Raw genomic sequence first — 25,644 nt, forward strand, 5'->3', positions numbered from 1 at the left:
CTATATGCTCCTTCATATTTCTTGTGCTCAGCAGAGGATAGTCCACCTTACCCCCATAGTTCAAAGGAGGATTTTGTCAGGATTTGCTTCCAAATATGTAAAAAACTGGCCTAGATTATGTAAACTGCTTTTCAATATTATCTGTTTCTTTCATTTCATATTTTGATATGATTTCTTTACAGAAAATGGCATTGAAGATTTGGATTGTCTTATTTTATACAAGCTCCCCAGAGAAGTGGTGGTCACAGCACCAGCCTGACAGAATTCAAGAAGTATTTGGACAATGCTCTCAGGCAAAGGGTATGACTCCTGGGAATGATCCTGTGCAGGACTGGGAGCTGGGCTCAATGATCCTTGTGGGTCCCTTCCACCTCAGCATATCCTGTGATTCTGTGATGTTTAGGTGAACTGAGTTCTTAGAAAAACCTAGCTGAAAGAGAAGATGTGCTCTTGAAAGTAGACTGAAATGTAGCATCAGGATTCTCCTATGTTATTATGTTTGCTGTTCTTTCAGTTCCTGAGTCTATAATTCATCCTGCTTTTGACTGAACTCAGAAAGCATTTGTTTATTCTTGCCTCATTTCCCAAGCTGGTAGTGTGAACACTGGATAAAAGGTACTGCATACTCAGTGGTAGAACAGAGCCTTTAATGTATTTTCCTGTCTTTTTATTGGAAGAAGAGGAGTAAAGTAGACATTCAATCTTCTACCACTTGATCTTAATGAAAAAAAACAAAAAATGGTAGTGCTCTGAAGGTCATATGTACTCTGTTTGTTTACTTTAGACTGAATTCAGCTATAACTATGTCTTTCACAGTGAGTGATTGGTATGTTGCTTACAAAGTGCTGCAGTCAAGGATGTTCCTTAGCTCTCATGGGCATGCTATTCCAGGGCTTTCTTTGTCCTACTGATTCTTCCAGTGGCTTACAAATGTCTTCATTGTTGCTGTTCAGGTTCTGTAGCTCTTGTGCCAGCAATAAACACAAAAAGCAATTGATACCTTTCCTCTTTGCTTTTGAGTTTTGCACAGTTGAAGCCTATTCTGATGTCTTCTGCTTGTCTTCTCACCCCTGTAAGACTTTCAATTTGTTTTCTTTAGCCTCACAGTGTCAATTCTTTCAGCCTATCCTCAGTAATGTTTTCTAGATTGTTGTTGTTTCAGTCTTCTGGATTGTTTTTGATGAATCTGCCTCTTTCTAGCTGTGTAGTCCCCCAAGAGGACACAGTTTACTGGCTGAACTAAATGAAAGGACTACAGGGTTAGGTAAATATCCATATACTAAAAGTTATACCAACCTGCACTTTGGTTGCAGAAAAAGTCCTTATTCTGCAAGGACTTTTTGCATGGTCCCCTGAAACCCCTGAGTATTTACTGGAAGGAACAATTCCCAGCTAGGTTTTCCCCACCTTGTATTTTTGTGGTGGTTCCTCCACTTAGTTTCAACCTTTTATTTTTCAGATAATTTCTTAAGTTTAGAAAAATAATTTAGAAATATAATTCTGGTCTCTTCTACACTCACTGCTCCTGCTAGATTTGTGTAATCTGCAAGAGAAACAGGCATTCTCTCTATTCCCTCATCCTGTCTGTTAAATGAAAATGTTCCACAAGGGCAGCCCCCCTTCTCCACCCTGCCAGATATATCCTTGCGTTTTGACAATTTCCAAGCAACTAGGGTTCTCCTACAGCTGTTCAACTAGGCTTTATCTAGTAAGTCTCCCATGTTTTCCCAGCTTGGCTCTGGGGATGTCACAGAAGTTTATGTCAAGAGCCTAAATGATGACAACATATGACACTTACTGCTTCTCCTTTATTTGCAAGCATAGCTGCCCATTATATAACAAAATGAGATTTGTTTGATGTGATAGAGTCAACATGATCACATGATCCCTTGTTATTTTTCACAGTTTTAGAGCTTATTTCATGCCTCTGTGTTGAGAGCAGGTGCTTGTTCCTGACAGCTCCAGCAGCCCCATCGCAGGGCATAGTTGAACCCCTCAGCCGTGGGCGCACGGGCAGCGAGAGCCCTGGGGAAAGCCTGGGCAAGGGAGGGCAGGACACTATGAAGTATCCTGAAATTATTATGCTCAAAGTATTCTAGGACAGAGTTCAGTTTATTTGGAAACAAGTGATTTGTACAAAGATTCATAATAGTTAGTTCTTCCCTTAGGCTAAATTAACATTTGATTAATTTAATTTCCTAATTTCCTTACTGATACTAATCTTAAATGTCCTTCTGGAGAGTTAGACTCTCATCCAATGCTTTTACTAGGAGCCAGGTCAGAACAGTGGGATGCAGATGGACAAACTACTTTTTAAATTTCCAATACCCTTGGTTGATCAAGGCTGGCTATCTGAAAGGTTTGGAACTCGCTTTCCACGGTTGATGTAAAAACTCTTATTGTGAAGACTGGAAATTTAAGTTCTTGCATGTTACTTAAGAGTCTGAGCTAAAGGGATAGAATGTAATATCTTCTTCTAGATTCTTTTGCCATCAATACCCTTCTTGTCATTGACTATACAAATAGGTAGCCAGAGGTGATGAAGAAGCCAATATGCTCTGTCAACGCTACTGAGGGATTTCCATGATCTTGGAGAATATTCATCACCTAAGCCTTCCACATTTTTCCTACAAAGCAATACAAACCAGCTGTAAATGAATGGCAAGATCTAGATGTTTGTATAAGTTAGGAGAGCCTTATCTCTTTCTTTCTTACAACACTTTGATCCATGATGAGCAAGAAAGAGTATCACTGCAGGCAGTAAGAATATCCTGATACCTCTGAACTATGCAAAGTAAACATCTTTTGCTAGAGAAATTATCATGTATTCCAGGTGCAGGCAGAATAAGTTGTTATCTATGGCATTGCGGGAGACTGCAAGACAACACCTCCTGATTGAAACTGTGCAGCCCAGTAACTGTTCCATTTGGGCTAAACAAGCTCAAGTACGCTGCTTTGTGTAAGTCTCAAAAAAAATTTCTTGTAAATCAGACCTTTGTATCTTAAGGGCCTGAATCTCCAGGACTCATCTGACAAGGACTGAAGTGGAAGATGAATTTAATTTTAGCTTTGGGTCAAGCTCTGCATAGGAAGTTTAGAACTAAGCAATTAAACGTCTGGTGAAGAAGGAAGACTTTTACATATCATCAATAAGCAGTTCTTGTGACAAAAGGATACCTGACTGTTATTCTTATGAAACACCACCCACAAGATTGAATTTGGGCTGTGTGATTTTGCCCCAAATGATAACTATGTGTAGAGATGTGCATAAGTCAGCACAGAATCTACATAAATATATAAAATATAAACATACAGTAAAAACATTAGTCAGATGGAAAGAACAGATGAGCGGAGCAAGCACAGTGTGAAACTATTTCAGCAAGGCAAATTTAAAGAAATACTGAAACAAATGAGGTGGCAGACAACAGTATGAATTTTAATGAACCAAAAACAATACAGCAGAAAACTATTAAATGCAGTTTTGGTGCATGAACAATATATTGCTTTTAAAAGGTGCTTTCCTCTATTGGTGAAATGTAAAGATGTATAATTTCATGTAATATTTATGAAAAGTTCAGTCCAAATATCTTTTTACTGATCGGTGCAACAGGACAACATTTGGAATAACTATGGAAATCTGCAAATTTTCAGCTATAATTTCAGGAATCGTTCAGATGAAGTTAAGAAACCAGTATATTGGAAACATCAAGAGCTGATTGTGAATTTTCCCCAGGTTTTGCATTGCTATTATTTCAGGGCTTTGTTAATAACATCTATTGAGATCTTTCTTAAACTGGAAGTGGAAAGCACTTTTAATTTCATAAGAGATGGCTGTCACAGTATGTCTTCAGCTGGAGTAGCTTGTTTGCAGGAGTGACAGATTGTCAAGCCATCAGCAGAATTTTGGAGTTCACAGAGCTCCCAGTACTTCCTCTATGACTTCTATATGACATCCCATACTGATGAAGACTAGTGTTTTGCATTGATTGATTACCCAGAAGATCTATCTCTGCAGATATTTTGTCTCAAGTCAGTTATTCTTTTAGCTGGTATCTATTCCTAGTTGCCCACAGTTACCTTGCTGACTTCCTTCAGCAGCTTTAGGCCATCACAACTTTGTGTATTCAAGTCCAGCTTACAGCATCCTTTCCACTTCCAAGTGCAAAATACTTCTGCACTTGATCATCTCCTTTGGAGAGGGATAGATCTCACAACCTTGGCTCTTCTGGGTCTCCTCCCTTCCTGTCTGAAAGGACAGGACCTGGCTCAGAGGTGAAATACCTGAAAATAAGGCACTTTGCAGGGTAAAAAACCTGACCAGTCTGTACTCAGCTGATCAAAGTATAAAAAAGTGGACATGTTTATTTCTGGTGACCTAGTACATTTGTGAAGCATTTACAGCAGTCTAATTCTATGTCATCATGCTCACATTTTACTAAAGAGCAAATTTGCTTTGAAAACAGCACTGTTGTGACATAAAAGTGATATATGCAGCTCTTTTGGGCATATTCCTATTTTTATATTCATGAAACTTGAAAGAAGTTGAAATGCATACACTTCTAGCTTTCAGTTATCCCTGTTAAATGTGTTAACCAGAAGCCAAATAAAATAGGCTGGATCTTGGAGTGTGAAAACCAACTCAGGCACGTAGAGCACAAATTATGGATCTGCAATATATGGATCAGGTTTGCAGAACTTCCACATTACATAATTGCTTTATATCAGCAGATTTCAGTGGAATAGGTACTGTTCTCTTAAATTAATCTAGTGACATCTGGAGAAAAAATACTGTCCAATATATACAGTCTAAAAATACTGTCAGTATTGCTCAGGAAAACAGAAGCTACCATACATCTGAGATGTATGTATGAGGTGTGCGGCTTCGGTTTTTCTCCCTGGTCTCAGGCAGCTCGGAAGCCCGACTAGAGCTGCCCTTTGGGTGGGAGACCGGGATTGCCATGTGTACGGAGCTCTAAGGCTGAGCCTCTGTGTGGGTTTGCCGGTTTTGTAGCTGAACGCTGAGAGGAGACAAAGGGACGAGGGAGGCACACCTTGTCCTGCGTGGCTGGAGAATGTTTATTTCCCGTGTGGCCGCTGCGGTGGCTGGAGCGGCGTCCCCAAGCACGCCCGTGGTCAAGATGGCACCGGGAGAAAGGAAGCATGGGGTTATATAGGGGGCGGGCAGACAGGGGCATAAGCCCCCTCGCCCAATGGGGACAGGCAACAGGGGAGTGACGTGGACCACGGCAGCCAATGGGAACATAACAGGGGTGGGTACAGGGTTCCGGGACAAATAGGAATACAAGGATGGGGTGACTGTCACAGAACCTTCAGGAATGAACAGGGGGTGGCTACAAGACTGACATGGGAAAGCTCCAATGGTAACTGACTTGGAGAGAACCATTGTGAGGGGAAAATGGGGGTACATAGAACCTGCTAACTAACATTTATTAAAACCCCTAACTGAGCCAACCCGGCATGCAACACTGTGAGAAAGACTTTGGCATATTCAAGGGTTGCTGTACCCTCCCCTGTGATGCTTCTTTACAGGCATGCAGTGCCCATCTATGCAAAGCAGATTGTTATGGCACTAAGCACTATCTCTAAGGTGGCCATGGTCAACCCTAGCCTTGAGGGGAGTTTTCCAGAGCAGGTGGCACTTTGCATCATGTTTGCATTTACTGTGGACATTTTTTAATAACAGAGCAAGACACCAAGCAGTAGAGAAGCAGGATTCAACCTCAAAGCTCAGTCATGTGATGCAGTATGGCTGTTCTGTCACAACAGCTGTGTATATCTCAGTCCTACAGCAGCAGATTTTCTTGCACTTTGCTTAAGACAAGCTGTCTCTGATGGTTGCTTCTTGTCATGTTTTGGTGAAAATCCATCTGTCACCTACTTAGAGGATAAAGCCATAGAGGAAAGAGTGCAGAAACACAGGAAAACATGAGCTAACTGAAACTCTTTATATAATACACTGTGCAGACAACAATGAGTAATTTGAAAATACTAATAATTGTCATTTATGTAAATTTTTTATGCAGTCAAACTGGTAATCTCTTAAAAGAAGGTTTTAGATTTAGAAATATGAGTAGGAAGATATATTTCAAAACCTCTCTCTTAGGCATCATGATCTACAATTTGAAAAATTATCTGAGAATAGTCGGACTCCACAGGCACTACAAGAAATCAATTGCTAGGTTTTTTTTCAGCCACTGCTTCCAGGGAAAACCATTTTTCATTATGCAAACAAATATACATGGATGTAAGTGCACTCCTTGGTTTAAAGCATCTACGAATTCTGTTGCGTTTCTTTTACTTAGATTAGAAATTCCTGGTGTAATTAATCCAAAACTCACAGTGATTTTTACAGAATTAAAAAATAAACTCAAGTTGTCCCCTAGAATTTTCCCTTTCTGAAAGCTTGTTTAGGGTTGTTCTTAGTCAGTAAACAATAGTATTGAGTGTGTCTCCTTGTAACTCTGGTGTTTCTAAAGACTTTACTGTCAGCACACTTATTGACTCAAGCTAGGGCATGACAATAATCAAATTGTACCTCCTGCAAAGGTAAAATAGAGCCAAAATGTCCAGTAACTTTTCCACTTTCAAAGGAAAAATAGTTTGTTGGTTTTGAGCATAAGGTACTTTAAAGTTGAATAATCCTAAGAAATCAAACAACTTTCTCTCACTTTCTCTTTCTTTCATGCAGTTTTTAAATCTGTCCTTAATTAGTAGTTGTTGATTGCATTATTTTTGGGTTTTTCCTTGGTTTTTTATTTGTTGAAAATTAAAGTCGCATAGCTTGAAATCACCTACATTAATCACAGTGTCCAGAAAATGTAATAGTTTGAATAAATAAGAGCTATTTTATACCACTAGAAATCTACATGACATTATTTGCATGTTGTTCTTTGAATCTAATTTGCTGTAGGTTTTAAATATGGATTCAGTTCTTTGGTTTTTCAGACAATTTATTAGACAATATCTAACATACAATAGAAATTCTCAAAACTCTGTTATAGTGGTAAAACACACTAAATCCTAAAACTTGTATCAAAGCCAGAATAAAATAATTTTGGCAAGAGAAGGCTGCAGAAATTGTATTACTGTCAGTTGCATTTTATGGCCAGGTTGTAGGATGAGAGAGGAATAAATTGGTGGCTGATGGATCTTAGTCTGTTCTGGAGTACAAGGAATATTGAGGGCTACAGCTGTATTGACCTGTTATATGTGGGACATTGCTGTGGTTTTGGTAGGACTGTAGACATGTGGGAAAGGGAGGGACCAAGTCAGTTTCACCCACCTTGCTGCCTTCTTACTCCACTGCTTCAGAGCAGATGATGTGTTCTGATCCTACTCTGTGGATGCATAAACACTGCATTTCTACATAATTTAGTGGATACTGTACAGAAGAGAATATCTAATTTAATGAAAACAAACAGAAGCATTACTGGAATTTAACAGGCAGAATGAGGATCTAATTAGCTAACAACAACAACTGGCTCTAGCATAACTGTTCTTGTCTCAGTGGCATTTCTTGCCACAGATATCAGCGACAGAAGTGACAAAAGGCTGTGGCACAATATGAAAGGATCCCCACGTTACCAGTGCTGTGATCAGTTCTCTAATATTTGCAAAGGAGAACTTCTTGCCAGGAAGCTGGATAACTATACTGTGTCAGACCCAGCAGTTTGTTCTGTGCATCTGTCAAGTGCTATGTGCTCCTGGTGGTTTTATGTTAACTCAAGTTATCAAGCAAGGACCGTTTAGTCTGGCATGGAGGAGTTGTGCACTTTGCAATGAGCACTAAGACAACAAACAAAGGTTTTGTACCTGAGAGTGTGAAGACCCTTCTGGTGAATCACAAGCCAGAATGGGGCTAAAGAGATAGCTACAGCACAGGCTTTTTTTATTTGCTAACTTTGATAACATCTATAATAAAAGTTAATTGAAATGCCTTTGGAAATAAAGTATTGTTCCATAGCAGAGGGTATATTCTTGCTAAATAGATTAGCAAAAGGCTGCCACATTTTTTAAGTCCACATAAGCCCAGATTTGAGGCTCTGCGCTAGATAGGAGATGCAGATACAGTCATGGTATCTCTGTGGACTGCATTTAATCCACAGAAAATCCTAAAACAATGAAAAATGCTCTTTCTGCCTATGTGGGGGATGTTGTTAATGTCAGAATACTCTGGCAGGCAGAGATTTTGTGCATATTATTTGTCTTAATGAGCATCTCTTTTCTGTAATTCTGGATTTACATTCAGAAGCCTATCTCAGGTGAATTACACCTACGAATGCAGGTGCAAAGTAATGTACAGCCAAAGCAGCCCTCAAAAGCTGCCTACGTGGTCATACCCTTTTCACTGTGTATGTTTTCAACTCTCCAGGTCACCCTAGGAACCTCACCTGGTTATTTTCCATTCAGAAATTGTGTGTTGTAGCAATGGGGTATGTATATTAATTTGTAAGTGAAGTACATTTGCCTACACACCTTCCTTCAATTCTATAGCATAAAACATAGAGCTTCATAACATGAGACATATCAAAATATGACAAAAACATATGCTTTTCAAGAAAAACAATAAAACTTTCAGGCACATGTAAAGGCTTCCCTAGTGATGACTTGGGACACATTTCAGCCACTTTCACCCATATCAGACGTGATCGGTTGTCATTGCTGTCACAGCTGAGCAATCAGTGGGGGTGAAAGCCAACAACAAAGGAGTCAGAATGAAACATTTGCAGCAAACTGTCAAAAAATTACACTAAAGATAGATTAAGAGCTACCACAGATGTGTGACATGTTGAAATGAGTGAAAAATCACTGCAGTGACCTAAAAGGAATGTGTAATCTTATTTTACTATTCTAATTGGCTTTGTGAAGCAATGCCCAAAATTTTAGCATAACCTGTTCACAAACATCATTGATTTCAAAATATGAGAAATGAGATCATTAGTCTTCTGGAAGCTGTGGGGGAAATGTACAACAGAGTTACAGACCTTTATGCAAATGTTCCTGAAAACCTGTTCTAGCCTATATTTGGGTGTGTGGGGTTTAATTATGAGTAGGATCAAAGACATCTTGAAAAGAGCTAATCCTGCTTTATGTGTATGCAACTCTATCTACATTAATTATATCTCGAGATCACAGAACTTGCTTACAAGCAATAATGATAGTGATGCAAATTATATTGTGGCATTGGTAGACCATTTCACTGCCAACAGAGGCAGAATGGATTACCCTTCTCTGTGACATTTAATTAGGGTATATAGCCTTGTAGAGAACCTCTTCTGTGGCAAAAAATATAGAACTTTCTCAATTAAAAAAAACCACAAACTTGTTAAAACACTGCTGTCATATTCATAATGGGACTCTAATGCAAATATATTTGGGGTGAAATCCTCTGCTTTTGGACATCAGCAAGTCTGTCATCACCGTTCTCTCAGATTCAATGAAGGATGTGTACTAGTGAATTTGGTCATCACATGAGAGCCATTTAAAGTGCTGACAGAAATCCAAAGGATTTCACTTCCTTTTTTTGTGAGTAATGGAATGAGTTATTTCTCTTCTGAGATACATTGGATTGTGCTTGGAGTTTTCTTTTATTCTGGATTAGTAAAAACCAGCATTTTAAAAAGTTTCTGGGAAAATCTTTTTCCAATGTTTGAATCTTTTGGCCACTTTTAAAATATTTTTTTCCATTATGTTTTGTGAGTTCTGTCCCATTTTTCTAATTTCCTTTTTTCCTAAAGTTACATGAAGTTTTTGAAAGTTGTTTCATATTGCTGCAATATTTCCTGTTCACAAAGTTGAAAATGCTTTTTATCAGCTTCTCTGGTGTATTTATTTCAGTCCTGATAAGAAGCATGTATTCACCTTGGCTATAAAGAACAATACGTTTCCCTTTTTCTTAAGGGAAGTTAATTTTAGTAAAAAAAAAGAAGCTTGCTGAGTGGAACTCTTGCTTTGTATTTTGCAAGCTTGGTCTTCTCGTGTGTGCTTTTTCCAAACGTGGACAAAGAAGATTTTGTGGAAAAGAAAAGTGCACAAACACTTGGACCGAACGAACTTTGAATGTGAGGGAAGATAAAAATCTCAGTAGGTAGGAGAGCTATACAGTGAAAGGATAACTATCGAGCAAAAGAAGAAAATGGTCATCTTTTCCCATGCCTTCTTCTTATCCCTGAGGTAGAAGGATCTACCTGCCTTTGTCACACAGTGGGATTGATAATGCAAAGGACAAATATTCTTCTCTGTCATTATGTCTTTACAGGTCTCTTCCTGCTGTGCTTAAGCGGCACAAACTCCCACAGAGTTTTCTTTTGTAAGGATGAAATAATCAGTCCCTGACAGGGTAGAATCAAGAGACAGGTAAAGGTAGCATTTACCTCACACCTCCTGGAACACATATGGATCTTCTTCCAGGCAGAGAAGTAAAGGGGAATTTCTTGAATCTTAAATCTGTAGCAAGTAGTATATAAAGGCAGTCAAAGGGCTAGTAGATTGTGCTGATGCAAATTTGATGAGAATAACTCAATTTAAAAGGGTGCCTACTGTCTTGCAGGAACTTTGTTGTCAAAGTAAAGCAAATCACATGAAACGTGTGTAGAACTGCAAGGTTGGTGATTGTTTAGAAGGGGGAGAGGAGGAGAGGAACCTCCAAACATATGCAAGAGTGTCAGACTCTTCTGAATGCAGTGCAATCTGCCAAGAAACAAAGAAAAGATAATAACACTGGTTACAGAGCAAGAAAAATGAGAAACTTGCAATGAAAATATATTAATATTAGGTTAATGGTGGTAAGCACTATTATAAAAGAATGTGATAAGCCAGAACAGTCATGGCTCAAATCAATAATTTTCCAGCTTGTTTGAATGTAAAAGGGTTGCAAAGCCATATACCCAGGTTGAACCTAATTTAGCATCATTCAGAATTGATAATGAGTAGGAGGTGGAAGAAAGAAAAGAAGTGAAAGCCCATCTGCAGTTATGTAATGACACATCAGCATGATCTCTTTCACATCTGTCTGATGGCATACCAAAGAAACTAATTTGCATGTGCTCAGGTGAACTTTGGAAGAGGACCCAAATTCTGAATTAACATCAAGATACTCTGAATTTCTTCTCATTTGTCTTACAGAAATGATCTGACAAAGTGGACTTCAAATGAAGTTATTTTATCATTTATATTGGAAAAAAAATTCACTGCTAGTGCAAAAATACTTAATGCTAGTGAAACAACCCTTTCTAGTTGCTGTACCTTGGGAGGAAGAAACTAAGACAACTGTTTTCTAAAATTTGTCTATAATTTGTAGAAGACCATGATATTAAAATACATTTGTCAAGCTTAGGTGAAGAAGACATGTTAGCCTTTTATTTGGATTAGATTATTGTTCATTAATATGTTTGTTTCCTTCTCCTCTGATCCTTATTGTAAAAACATCTGAAAGTTTTTACTTTCAAATAAATGTGTACAGTGTATCCATATGAATATTTTCAAATGTGGTAAAACATGGAAAACTTCTAACTCAAGAGGCAAAAGTTTAGCAGATATATATACAGGTTTTAATAATAAAATTCTGAAACCTGATAAGCAGATATCAAGAGTCAAACATAGACCCTATAAGTAAGCAAGATGAACTTGGAAAACTGCAAATGAAAATATTACCTTTAAAAAGATTTGCCTAGGACTGGCACTATTATATTGAAAATACTGCATGTTATTTCTGAGATTTTGAATTTTTATATTATTTTGTCAAAACCTTGATTACCTAAGACTTGGATTACCTGCAACCCTGGTTCCTTGCATTCTTCAAGTGAGTTTCAAATAGGCTTATTAACTGGACCTCATACTACAGGTGAAATTCATTAATTCATTTTAGTCTCATTTGTAAAGGATGAGATGTTTTGACTGGGCTTTATTAAGACTAACAGGAAAGGGAGGCTTCTGCTGACCTTTTGTTCAGATCTGGACTTTGCCCTAGAGATAGATGCGGGAGGGCACTGGTTTCTGGAACACATTGGTTTTACTGGTCTATAAAGACTGCCAAGGACCTTCAGAGGATCTGCTCCCAGGCCTTTCCTCACAACAGTTTGGGAAGCATATACATTAGAAGAAAAGGACTTCATTGCACTGTTTTTTTCTTTTATGGATGTTAATATGACTGAAGACATTTTTGTGAGGTAGTTATATTTTAAAGTGCATTAGGTGCTCTGTTGCCTCTTTTTATGTGTCTACTGTTCATTTTAATATTTTCTAAGAGCATCTGTAACATGTGATAGGTGTTAATGTCACTTATAAAATTAAATTAACTAGGATGTTCTGAAATTGTCTTTAAAGGTCAATTTATAATAATCTTACCCAGAGTAGTACTTTTACTCAGGGGTAGGTCTAGGTAAATCAATAGCACTATAGAAGAAATAAGGTTAGATACATAGAAGGACTTTGGCACCACATATCCTCCACAATGTACTTATCAATACAGCCTAAATTCATAGGTTTAAATTCTCTGAATCCACGTTTGTTTTCTGACACACTTGGATGTTAATACTTACCCCTGCAGCCCTCTGGAGTTACAAGGCTAGCCCAGATCTGAGAGAGCTTTGGGGGAAAATATTTACAGGGTTAAGGCAAAAGATTGCAAAAGAGGCTCTAACCCCTGATGTGGTCCAAGACGTTTATTGAATAGGAGGAAGAGGGAAAGAGGGGGAAAGAGAGCAAACAATGGAAGAGCAGGGCATTATCTAGACTCCTGTCCAGGAAGAGATAATTGGCTCCCAGCCAATTGGGTCCAGAAAGGAAGGAATGGTTAGACTAACATGGTTACAGCTACAGGGGTCTCTGGGGGGGAAAAACCATTTGCCAGAGCAATGCAACACTTGGAGACATGAAAAATTTAACTTTTAAACTATCTATCTAAAATTTTCCATCACTATGATTTCACAGTAACATAGAGATTTGCTTCTGAGTGGTCAGAAGACTTGATAATATGGAACATACATGTTTCTGCTTTCCTTTATTTCACCAGCTGCTATTGTTCTGCTATAGTCTGCATGTTCCTTGCATCATGAAATTGTATCCCAAAAATATCTGGAGCAAAGTGCTCCAGTCATCAGCCCCATGAGTGCACTGAACTATAGCTTTCTCAGTCTTTTTCTTAGCTGTTGTGTTTGACATAATCCTTTAAACCTGCTTAAAGCAAGGACTGAAAATTTAATACTGCTCTACAGAGGCAATACTGTAATCTATGGTGCTATATTTCACTGACCTAATGTTTGTATAACTTTTTTTAGGCAAAGTAGAAAGCTACCAGTAGAAGGATTGAGAAAGACCCATACCAACCCATCTGAGAGTCCCAACTATTCAGCTGAAACGTATACACATGAAGAAGAAACAGCGGGAAGTTTTGGATCTTGCTGCTTCTTTACTCCAAGCAGTTACTATAAAATATTTGAAGTACTGGGTGTTGTGGGATTGCTGCAGGAATAGAGTGATCCTCCATACAAACTACATTGTGACTGAAAATCAAAATATGGAGTTGGGTAGCTCCAAGTAATCTTTTTTGCTTCTTTCTAGTGCAAAAATAGCATTAAAAAATGAGATGGAAGGCTTTCTAGTAAAAAAAAGTCTCAATCTGGTTTTTAATGCCTCATTTGGGCATGCATCACTGCTCAGTTATGATTGAACCTCTCAGGATACCACTCCTCAGTGTTGTGTGGCTTCCACTCTTAGCTGTTTGTTCCAGTAGATTTTTTAAGTCTCAACAGGGACAAATGCAAGTACTTTCTTGTGAAGACACAATGTATTAGGTAGTAATTTTTCATTTTTAATGACTGTCATGACTACCCTTCAGCTGCCAAGTGAATCATTTAGTTCCTTGCTCTCTATGCCATTCATTGAACTGTCAGCATTTGTCATTTGCTGTGCACACAGTGCTATTGCAGACATTAGTGTTTCTGCTAATGCCCAGCTCTGATACTTGGAAAGGGTGGCTTGTTGCCTGCCTTTGTATGTCTTTGCATGATCAGAGGGGTAAACCCTCAGGGCACTCAGTGTAAATGAGGTTCCTGCTTCAGCACTCATTTTTCACTACATAGATATAAATGAATCAAAACTCTGCTAAAGTCTTTCAAAAATTGGGGAGAGACTAGATTACAACCCCTTCTAAACCTTCCTTTGCAAATATCTAGAGCAAACATATTTTCTCTCAAAAAGGTGGAGCTTTAAAATATCTCCCTCTGAACCCAGTTGGCTTTTATTTTTCTATTCAAAGTCTTATACTGAGGTGAATGGGAAGTATTTTACAGGGTGCTTGTAGCCCTACTTAGGTATGATGTTACACTAGTTGCATGTGGGATCCAGAAGTGTGTATAGTTGCTAGGTTTTCCAGACACAGTTTTCATATCCATTCCATGAAAAGTTACTAGTCTGATATATACACTTGTTGTGACAGTAGTATTTGGCCCTGATGAGGAAATCAAGGATGTAAGCCAGCTCCTTTTCTCAAAATGAGAGAGATACACTCAGGCCCACGTATGTTTTATAGCACCACTATGTGGAAGGAGTCTCTTTTGTATGCTTCTTATAAGTTTAGAGCCCCTTTTTGCAATAGAGCTGGGGGTAGGATCTACTGTCCTTTGGTCTGCACCTCAAAGTAAAGCAACAACGGAGTAAGGGAAGGTGAAAGTAACAGTTTCTTATTTATGAAAAAAACCCCAAACCACCAAAATACAACAAAGGGAAAGCAATATGAAAGATACTTGGTGCAATATACAATGTTCCTGAGTCTGCCGCCACGTCGCTGTGAGTCCCCACACAAGTCACGTACTTTCTTTTCCCAACATACAAAAGCTGGGAATAGCAATGTTGTCTGTAAAGCTCCTTGAGACCTGTGGGTGAAAAATGCAAACAGTATGCTGATTTTTTTTTTCTTTTTTTTTTTTTTGCTGTTGTAAAAGATGGAAAGGAACAGCATGCCAAGGAAACTTTGGCAAACTGCTTATTTCCTGCTGTGTTCCCTATCTCTGCTTGTCCCTGCTATCTAATTAGTTTTTAAGTCTTAAGTCTCTGGATATATTTTGCTGCTCACTGTTGTGTATCATATTCATTGTATATCAAGCCCAGTGGAGCCCTCATCCCTACTAGGTGTTCTAGTGAGCTGAATGAGACAGAGAGGAACAAGCCACCTTCTGGAGAAAAGGTTATAGGAAGGGGAAAAAAAAAGGTTAATACATAGCAGCTTCTGTTTTTTTATTTAATCTAAAATTTCTAGGACAATTCATCTAGTCACTTTCTTCTGCCAGTGACATTATAAACTCTCTGCTGTCACCAGATTGGCCTGTAAAGCACACTCTGTCATTTACTGGAAAGGTTTTATGGAGAAAGAAAACAGGAATGTTTAGTTAGGTAGTAGTTCAGGGCAGTCTAAATGGGCAAGGAGAATTACCACTGCTACCTACTGTCCAATATAAACTGTTTTGTTGGCATCTGCTCTTTCTCCTAGAGATACTGTTTATTTCCCTGCATTCTTTATGGATGGTTTAAAAATGGAGAGAAATAACTAATCAGCAAATGAATGAGAGCAGAGGGAAACTTTTACAGTTTGTAGATTCCTATCTACACAACAATATACATGTATCTGATGATTTTCAGGAACTTCATTGCAGAATATTGCTGGCTACAAAGCAGGAAAAGAGTTTTTAAGAAAATTTCTGAGTATATTAGTATTTTTAATCAATTTTTATCTTAGCCACAGAGATTTGTTTTGGTTGGTTGGTTTGTTAAGGTATTTTAAAAATATATTGCTCAGAAAGCTGCAGTAAAAAATCATGAAATATTAGTTCCTTGATATAGAATTGTGAAGATTGGAAAATAACTCTTAGATCAGTGAGTTCCACTTAATCAAGCACTGTCATGTTCCCCACTAAACCATGTCCCTGAGTGCCATATTCACACACTTTCTGAACGTTTCCAGGGGTAGTGATCCTACCACTTCCCTGGCAGCCTGTTTCAATGCTTGACCACCCTTTCAGTGGAGAATTTTTTCCTAATTTCCAATCTGAACTTCCCCTGGGACTACTTGAGGCCATTTCCTCTTGTTCTATCGCTTGTTACCAGGGAGAAGAGACTGACCCTCACCTCACAATAATCTCCTTTCAGGTTAAGGTAGAGGGCAATAAGGTCTCCCCTGAGCCTCCTTTTCTCCAGACTAAACACCTCCAGCTCCCTCAGCCACTTCTCATCAGACTTGTGCTGCAGACCCTTCCCCAGCTCTGTTGCCCTTCTCTGAACATGCTCCAGCACCTCAATGTCCTTTTTCTAGTGAGAAGCCCAGAGCTGGACACAGGGTTTGAAGTATGGTCTCACCAGTGCCAAGTACAGGCAATGATCATTGCCCTGGTTCTGCTGACCACACTATTGCTGATACAGGTCACCATGCCATTGGCCTTCTTGGCCACCTGGGCACACTGCTGGCTCATGTTTAAATGGCTGTCAATCACTACCCTTTTTTGAGGTTCTTTTTTGAGAGGCAGCTAATTACTCATTTCATTAAAGAACAATGCTGCAGATTCCAGTAAAAGAAGGAATTGCAACTTCCCTCACTAGTGTGAGTGACCAGTGTCAATAAAATGAGTGGGATTCTCTCCTTTCCCTCTGCTTCCTTTTGTCCCCAGAAGGGTTTCTTGTCATTTCAGCAATGGCTGACAGGAGTCAGCTGAGTGCTGACACATATTGTAGCACCTGTAAGCATTTTTGACATAATTGACATAGTTCTGCAGGGTTTTGACAAGTTTGTCAACCTAATGAATAGGCAACTGAGCTTTAAAACGTACACTAAAGGTCATGTGTTGTAAGTTGTTCAATGGAGGATGAAAAATTATACTAACCAAATAATAGTTTCTGACTTAGTATGCCTGAAAACAGCAAGGGTGGGGGGTGCTTTACAACATCCCCCCCTCCTATATTTTTTATGATACTTAATGAGAAGGGGAGAATGGTTTTTTTTCCTGGGTTTGTTCTTTTTTTTTTTTTTTTAATAAGCAAAATTTGAGAAGCATTCACATATAGTAATATATTTTTCAGGGAATAGCCCCGCTTTGTTTGTTGCAACTGCTGTTGTCTTTTTATAAAAGCAGAGTAGATCTTCTTTATGAAAGTAAATAACTCTTCATGCAACAAAGCACCTGTAGTTTGCTATAGCCACATATGTAACCTTGTGGTATTAAAAGAGTAAAAAATATTTGGTTTAAAAAAAACCATCTACATTCAATCAAAACAATTTTGCTTTGCAGACAATGTGCAGAGCAAGCCAAATTGCTTGTACTAGCAGCTAGGATATGGCAAGTAGACAAGGTATCCACAAATCAGCCTTTGTAGCCATGTAAACAACCAAATTTAATCTCAGTCTTGGAGCAGACTGAAAACCTACCCATGGAGAGTCACCGCTGCCCAGCTGACAGGCAGTATTCTCTTAGATTGCTGCAACTCACTCGCAATTCACATCATGGTGGAGCAGTAAAACCTACAAGAGAACTCAGGTTTGGGTTTTTCTTCCTGAAATCCTATATTTCCCTTGCTCATAAGTAGATCTTACAATATTCGAAAAAAAATGTTATTTTGTCTTATACAGGAACATTATGGCTGCAGCTGTGCCTTCCCAAGGTCAAAAACACTGGCCAGGGACAACATAGTTTTACTCTATTTTAGGGAAGAACTAGTGTTTCTTCAGTTGCAGTTCCATATTGTTAAGTGACCCACAGCACAGAGGACTGCATTTAACTCATATTTCTTCTCCTTGACAAGACAATGAGTCTACAAACTGTCCTCACTGAGACTGGGATATTGACTGTGGTGGGATTTTGTACCTAAATGGCAAAATAAGCATCCAATCAATATGGTTTCAAAGCAAACCGCAGAGTGTTACAGTAATTTTAGCAGAGTCATCAGAGCAATAATTAATTTTTATAAGATTAGAATTGCTTAATTACATTTAATGACCATTTAACAAACACATATTCACATATTATTTTGGACTATAGCAAAAAAAAAAAAAAACAAAAAAGCAAAAAACACTTTAGTACTGGAGAGGAAAGAAGGAGTAAGAAAGGAGGACCTAAACCCAATATTTTTTTACTAAATTCCTTGGTTTACTTAACTGCTTTTCCAGCTGCATAAAATTGATGTATTTTCCTTTCAGGGAAAGGTAATATTTGTGATACAGAAGGCAATTTTCAAGCTGTCTGTGAGGAACTCTGGTCTCCTATTAGGATATCTAAGCAAAACATCTCACTTTGTATACACTGCACTATACAGCACTTCTCTCTGTCTCCATGGTCATCTGGGGGTCATCGTGCTGGTGGTTTACTTGAACACATTCCTGCAGCCTGGACTCTGCTTTAAACTAAGACAGATGTTAATGAGCTGTTACTGGCTCTTCACCAGCAGGAGATAGCAAGAGGGTTTTGTCCTCTTTTCCTGAGCAGAAATGGCAAATAAGAGGTCTTGGGAGATTAATTTGCTGAAAGAAAAGGAAAGGCTGGAGATATGTGTAGTATCTTTCTAGGTAAAGTGGAAATATTGACAGAAGGGAATCAGCTAGCCTTGATGATATCTGCAATTAGACAAGTACATAAATTGAACCATTGTGAGTTTTTCTGTGCATTTGGAAATTCAAACGTGTATCTATGTTCCCCAGAAAGATTGCTCTTTTGTAATGCATCAAACCATTGATCCACGCAAGGTTGAACTCACTGCTATCCAAAATAGATCATAATTTTGGGAGCCCTTAGCTTGTTTTGCTATTTGCAAAAGTGAAAAAAACAAACAAACAAACACAACCCCACAACTTTTATATTTTTTTGTTGAAGTAGGTAAGTACTAAGTTTTTAAATATAATTTCTCTCAGGTATTATGAAAATTTTCTCTTGCTTGTTCAGTTTGAGGTGGGAATATTATGCATGTGTCTTTATATCCAATATTCAGTTTACTGCTGTTTGAGGGCTTTGGAATCTCAGAGGCACAAGCCAGAATTTCTGAAGTGCAGTAACTCTAGTAATATTCATGCACTTTAATAGCTGTAAACCAGAATCTACTCTTGCTGTTCTCTTTCCCTTTCACTTTTATGTTTTTAATCTCATTTTCCACTCATGCCACTCCAGGCAATATGACTCATGTTTCATCTGTTAGATGTGAACAAAATATTTGCTTTTTTATTGTTATGCAGATTGTTGATATCATTCTGCCTTATCTCCACTGATAATTCAGAAGACATTAGGGGACTGAATATAAGGATAAACCAACATTTACTTTACATGAGCTCCCCATGAAGACAATCAATTGGGCTGCGAATGAGAAATTGTTTGTTAGTTTGCAGCAGTTTTAGATGTAAATATACTGATTCTTTTGAAAGGTTATAAACATTGCATACGTAACCTCCTAGCACAAAAACCTTTAAACAATTGACAACTGCAGTGATATTTTTTTTTCTAAGTGCTGTAAATGTTCAGGTGGTCTAGAATATTATGGTATTAGTGAGGAATTTTACCTGAATGTCACTGAATTTCAACTGCCTTTAAAATTGAGTGCCAGGATAAAAATATGAAAATGGTGAATACACTTTTTTTTTGTTTATTTTTTTTTTCCTTTTGTTAAATACTACAGTGTAGACATCTAGGAAGCCTTTCACTGGAACTAAAATATTGTGTATTCAACCTTGTGCTTGTAAAGTGTATCGGAAGCATGAATGGCTGGGATAAAACCAGATTAAATAGTTGCATATATAGAGAACACCTTTCACCTTACAGGCTGAATAAGGGAAGGCCTTTCTTGGGGAAAAAAACACATCTTCTCATATAATTAAAGATATTTTCAGGGAAGAACATAATGAAGGTTGAAAAGGTGAGCTTACTTTTGCCATTTTCTAGCTTCTAAGTATTTAACTTTACAATCCTAATACAATTTTCTTTGTATGAAACAGAAGAGTTCTCATGGCAACTACTTTTTCTAATGTCTGTTTCAAAACTAAACAAAATTATTAATATTCTTCTCACAGGCATCATTTTAGCTGAGCTTTTCCTGTCTTTGCAATGCAGATGTTCAGTTTGAGAGACACAAAGTGCTCTAAATATTCCAAGTGCAACTGTAGCAACCAAAGGTATAGAAGAAATATGGCCTGAATTGACCTCTTAGAGGTTCTTGTGTAGCTTCAGACCTCTAAAACGTAACTGATTTTTGGCAACAGAAATGAATTGGAAATTCATGTTTAGTCCATAGCCAGTAATTTCTAAATCTTACATATTAGGTATATTGTGTGAATTAATGTGGAAGACACACATGGAACAGAGATACTGATTTGTTCTCTGACTTGATTAAAAGCAAACAAACTGACAGATTAAAAACCCTTAAATTTCTCCATAGAAAAATACTGGATTACTTCTAAAATTTCTATAACATGTCCCTACTGAATGTTACTTCTGAGTTTCAGAAGAATGTCTGGTACCAGATATCGAAAAGAAAGTGTATGAAGCCTCACTGTAGACAGCTAAATGATCATTTTGCCACAAGAGAACCTTTCTTTTTAATTGGCAATGGTAAATAGGAGGTTCAAGTCCAGAAACATGAAGGAGCTGCATCCCATATTATTTTTATGCTAACATAGCTGTCAGTGATCTTGACAACACCATTATTTTAGGTAATGGAGATATGGGAAAACTCATATATTAGAAAAAATGCATGGAATATGAGCAATAGGGAACATAATGTGAAGATGCCTGAGGGGCTTTTCATGAGGCCATCCTGGAACTACTATGTGTTTTCATGCCAAGCTGATTCTTGCGGAAATTTTATGCCCGTTTACTGGGGCTGTGCTTTATGCAATGAGCTTACTCTGATGGCAGAGCGGGAGGAACATGAGATGAAAAGAGTGGCATGGCCAGTCCAAGACTTTGGTAGGCTTTATGGCCCCAGCTTTTGTTCTAGCCATAGCTGGCAGTAAGCAGAGCTGGTGGCTTTCTGGGGGTCCCACCAAACCTCCTTTAGGATAGAGCAGGTTGGTGCTGAAGTGTCGAGGCTAGGTCCAAATGCTCTTTGCTCACACAGCTTTCTGCATCGGCTACTACTTCTGGGTGTTATTAATGCCCAGAAATGGCCAGTGTAATTGTCTGGGAACCTGTAGCACACCTGAACACAGCTTGTGTAGATCTACATCCACAGATAACTGACGCTTGTCTCCAGTTTTCCAGTGTGTTCCCAAATGTCCATAAATTCCTGCTATCCATGAATAGAAATGCAACTGGAAAGCAGTTAGGTCCCCTGACATGATAAATGATATTAGAAAGCAGCACCCTAGTCTGCAAAAGCGTGTCCAGTGAATTTCATGTACTTTTTCTCTTTTCCTGGGCCGTTAGTATTTCAACCCACAGGGAAAGGAAGACAACCACCTCTAGGTTGTCGGATGTCTTGAGTCACTAACTCTAGACACACTGCTGGACAACTCTGTGAACTGGCTACCTTTTTACTTGGTTCAGTGACCTGCTATCTCTTCCCTTGTTCCTCCTCACACACAGGACTCAACAAAGGATAGCTTTTAGTTGTGCAAATGAACTGCAACACTAAGAAATCAAGTGATTCACTCATTTCAGGGGTAGTAAGACTTATTTTCTTATCCTTTAACCCAGATATCCTACCCTCTCCTCTGTCCTACTCTCTTTCTGATGGTACAAGAGCCTACTCTTACTCCCAGTTTCCTTAGACCAGTAAAATTAAGTATCACCTATGTGCCTGTGACATCCTGAGCTCACTAAATGTGATGTAGCTGTGACAAGAGATCCTTAAGTTCCTTCTGGGGTTTCAAAGAGCAGAACAATACAGGAGAAATATGCATCATTCCCAAAAATGCTATCATAAGGAGAGAGGTGTTTGTTATAACAAAAATCTAGGAAGTAATGCATTGCCTTAGACACTCATTTTGCTTCTGCCTCTTTGAAAGCTTTTCTCCTTCACTTTTTTCCCCATGCAAACACCTTCCTGTGTACCTTCTTGTCTAGTCATGACAACTGAAGGAAAACCTATGTTTAAAACAAACAAACAATTAATATTAATCAAATATTTATGAGAATGCAGGATGAATATTTATGAAAAATATCAGTGTCTGCTGAAGATGTAAGATAAGAATCAGTTGTATACTCTTTGCATGAAAATAAAATGTACAGTAACTATAAATTATGTGCCTACTATGATTAAGTGCCACTGCAGATGAGTAAACCTTTCAAATTATATATTGCCTTGCTGATAGGCTGACTGAAATGAATTGTAAGTTTGGCAAACTGTTTTGGCCAAGAGCAAACGAGAAATCTCATTTCAAAATGTTCAGGAAAAATGTGTTGTTTTATTTTTGAATTTTCAAATCAGTTCTTTGCATCAGATGTAAAAAAGTGGTATCTAATAGCTTTAAGGCTATTTTTGTTTTTCAAAAAATGGAAGATCACCATATGCCATGTGCTGGCAAGAGCTGATACTACAGTGTGTTGCAGACAGCAATTTTTTACTTAACTCTACTGGAAGGGACCTCTTAGATTTCTTAGATTTAGGAAACTTTTTTATCTTTATAGAGGTACAATAACATTAATTTCCAGTTGGTACAGAATTCATATTCCCAATAGTATTTTGTTTTCTTGTCAAACTGAAAAGTTATTACTGGAATTGATCACAGTTCACTAAATTAGAATATTTTATCTAAAGCTCTGTTGGTGGTATAGGATGATTTTTGCATTTCTATGGGAAAAGGGGGATTTTTTTCTCTTGTCTTTGCACTTCAATATGCATCAAGGGTTCTTGATTAAAGCAGATCAGCTTTTAATGGCAGGAGGCTTGCCTGGTTAGATTCAGACTTGAATTCAAGAGCATGTTTTTAATACTGAAATTATTTAAGCAGGAACCAGATTTTTCCTGTCTTGAATGATATTAATTGAAATTAGATGTCTTTCTAAAACTACTCTTATGGTTATGTAGCAGTTATGGGTGGAATACAATTTTTTTTCCCATTTTATGTGTGAGGTTAGAAAAATGTGTGTGGTTTCTTTTTTTTTTTTTCTTTTTTTTTTTTTTTTTTTCTTTTTTTTGGCTCTCTGATGTTAAAATCTAGGTGTCAATCAAAGACATCCTATTTTATAATTTATCTCTATCAATCTAGCATACAATTAGCTTCGGAAGATGATCCCCACATACGTTGATATCAGTGTTCGCTCACAAGTTGAAGTGCCAAGTTCTGGAACACTTTCTGAGGTGAATATTGTCATGTGTCAAGTAACTTCAGTGCAATTGATGATGCTTTTTATGAACCTGAAGCAAAGACCTTTAGCATCTATAGCAAGACAATTGATGAATTTGTGTGGTTTCAGGTTATACCACAAACACATTATGATCAGATCTTAGAAACCTGGACTCAGGTGTGTTACTCCAGCCCCTCTTATCCCCTCTGGTAATGTGCAAGTGTACACCAGCACTGCTGGGGAGGTCAGTGCTGCATGTGCAGTCTGAAGCTGGTAGGAGATAAAACCTGCTGGAGTCCTGAGACCTGCTGCCTTTGTGGGTCATGTGGGACATGCCACAGTGTTAAAATGGGACATGAGCTGTCTAGCCCACCTGGATCTTTCCTCGGGATAGAACTGGAAGGACAGAGGCAGGAACATAGCTGAACCAGGCATGGAGCCCAGGCACAGACAGATGAGAAGCTGGGTGCTTTGCATGGAAATCCTTGTTTGTTGGTATGATTCTGGGAGTGAAGAGTGGGACTTCTTCTCCAGTCCAGCCTTGAAGAGGCCCTTGAAATTCCAGTGGATTTCTGTTTCCTCTGAGTTCCCATGGACTGCATAGAGGATGTGATTTGAGAGCTGCTCTGAGCAGTCAGTGACTGGGAAGAGAAAGCAGAGTTGAGGTTGGACCTACCTCCCTCTCTTCCACCTCCCTCCTTGCTCTATTTGCTCTGTGAGCTGGGGAGCTTCTGCTCAGCCACATAATGGTACATTCTGCTTGGAAAGCCAGCTACTTGTGACCGTGAATACCCCACTTGGATAAGCAACACAACTATAGTTAATGGGTTTGGAGCTGTATTAACAGCTGATTAATAATTTTTAGTGTCTTCTAAAAAAATTAGCATTGTTTTTCTTCACTAATTGCTAGGGAGATACCATTCATCAGCTGTCTCATAGCCTGCACAGTTTACCACTTAATTGGGAAGTTGATTCACTCATATGGTCCAAACTGAGATGAAGAAGTGTCTTGGTAGATGTATACTCATTATATAGTGTGTGAGCGCTACTTGTATACGTCAAAAACAGCTCTCTCTGGTGTCCTCAGAAAATGGTCTCAAACACGAATAAAAAGTTTTCATGTTACCTTTCAACATCAGTTCAAAGAAGTCGTTGGTGTCTGCATAAAAATAAGTTTTGCTGCAGAGTGATTGAATTTTAATAATCGCTTAGATTTTAGGACTTCATTTCCAGTTTATTCCTGTCTTATTTTCTTTCTACCTCCCTCTTTCAGCACTTTTCCTCTTAATCTCTTTCTCAGTAGGAGAAAACATGCCTCTAGGGTACAAGTAGGAGGAGCAGAGAGCATGAAGGATCAAGCTAAATTAGGATGTCTTGAAACACAGAGGGTCACAACCCCACATTTTTCTGAGAGCAAATTTCCTGCTATTGACTCTGTAACACTAAGGAGGATTCAAACTGATTTCATTTTCAACCCCCCCTGCCTACTCTCCCCCCTACATTTTTCTTTTTCTCTCTAGACAACAGATGTCAATGTCTTTTTAAGTTGCTGATGATTAACTGCAAACACTGCACTGTTAAAAACTCCCAGTCACATTTTTCAAAACCTTCAGAAATGTAACTGGCAAAGTGCATACCACAGCAGTGTACATGAGCTTATTGAAGGTTTTTTGAAGTGAGAAACTTATTTTTCCCCCTTCCATTTCTGCCTTGTTTCAAATTTAAATTCCTCCTAAAATATATGCATCCATTTATAAGAGTAGCAAATAAAAAGATTTATCAGACTGAGATTTTTGCTTCTTTGTTTGTTTTTTGGGTGGAGTAGTGTAGGTGTGTGAATTTGCAGCACAGCAAGCATGGAAGGAATAGCTTTTCTTGTGAGGCTGAGATCTAGCCTTGCTACTAGTTTAACTTACTCTGACCAAAGGCATAAATTCCTCAGAGTAAATCTGTGCAAAGCTTGCCAGGGTGGTATATCCTCACACAGGTGGAAAGGTGAAGAGAAATGTGAAAGGATAGTTAACCCTGCTTTCTTCTCATTCTGATATTTTCTGAGTATTTCCCTCAACTGAATCTTTTTTCCTGTTGTTGGGGCTTTATTTAAGGAGGAAATAAAAACAAAGACCCTTAAGGAAGGATAATAATTTACTTCATTGCCATGCCCATAAATCATGTAATACAGGGAATATACATGGGCGTCATCCTATGTAAAGTAAGAAAATATTATTTTTTGCAAATTTTAAGTGTTAGTTTGAAAAATGCAGAGTTTTCAGAGGAATGGGGGGGGGGGCGTTTTTTTTTTTTTTTCCACTGATCCTCATGTGTCAATAACCTCCTCTCTTGTGCATTTCTTGCTTATTTGGGTGTATAT

Source organism: Vidua macroura, chromosome 1 (assembly GCF_024509145.1).
Source record: "Vidua macroura isolate BioBank_ID:100142 chromosome 1, ASM2450914v1, whole genome shotgun sequence".
NCBI lineage: Eukaryota > Metazoa > Chordata > Aves > Passeriformes > Viduidae > Vidua > Vidua macroura.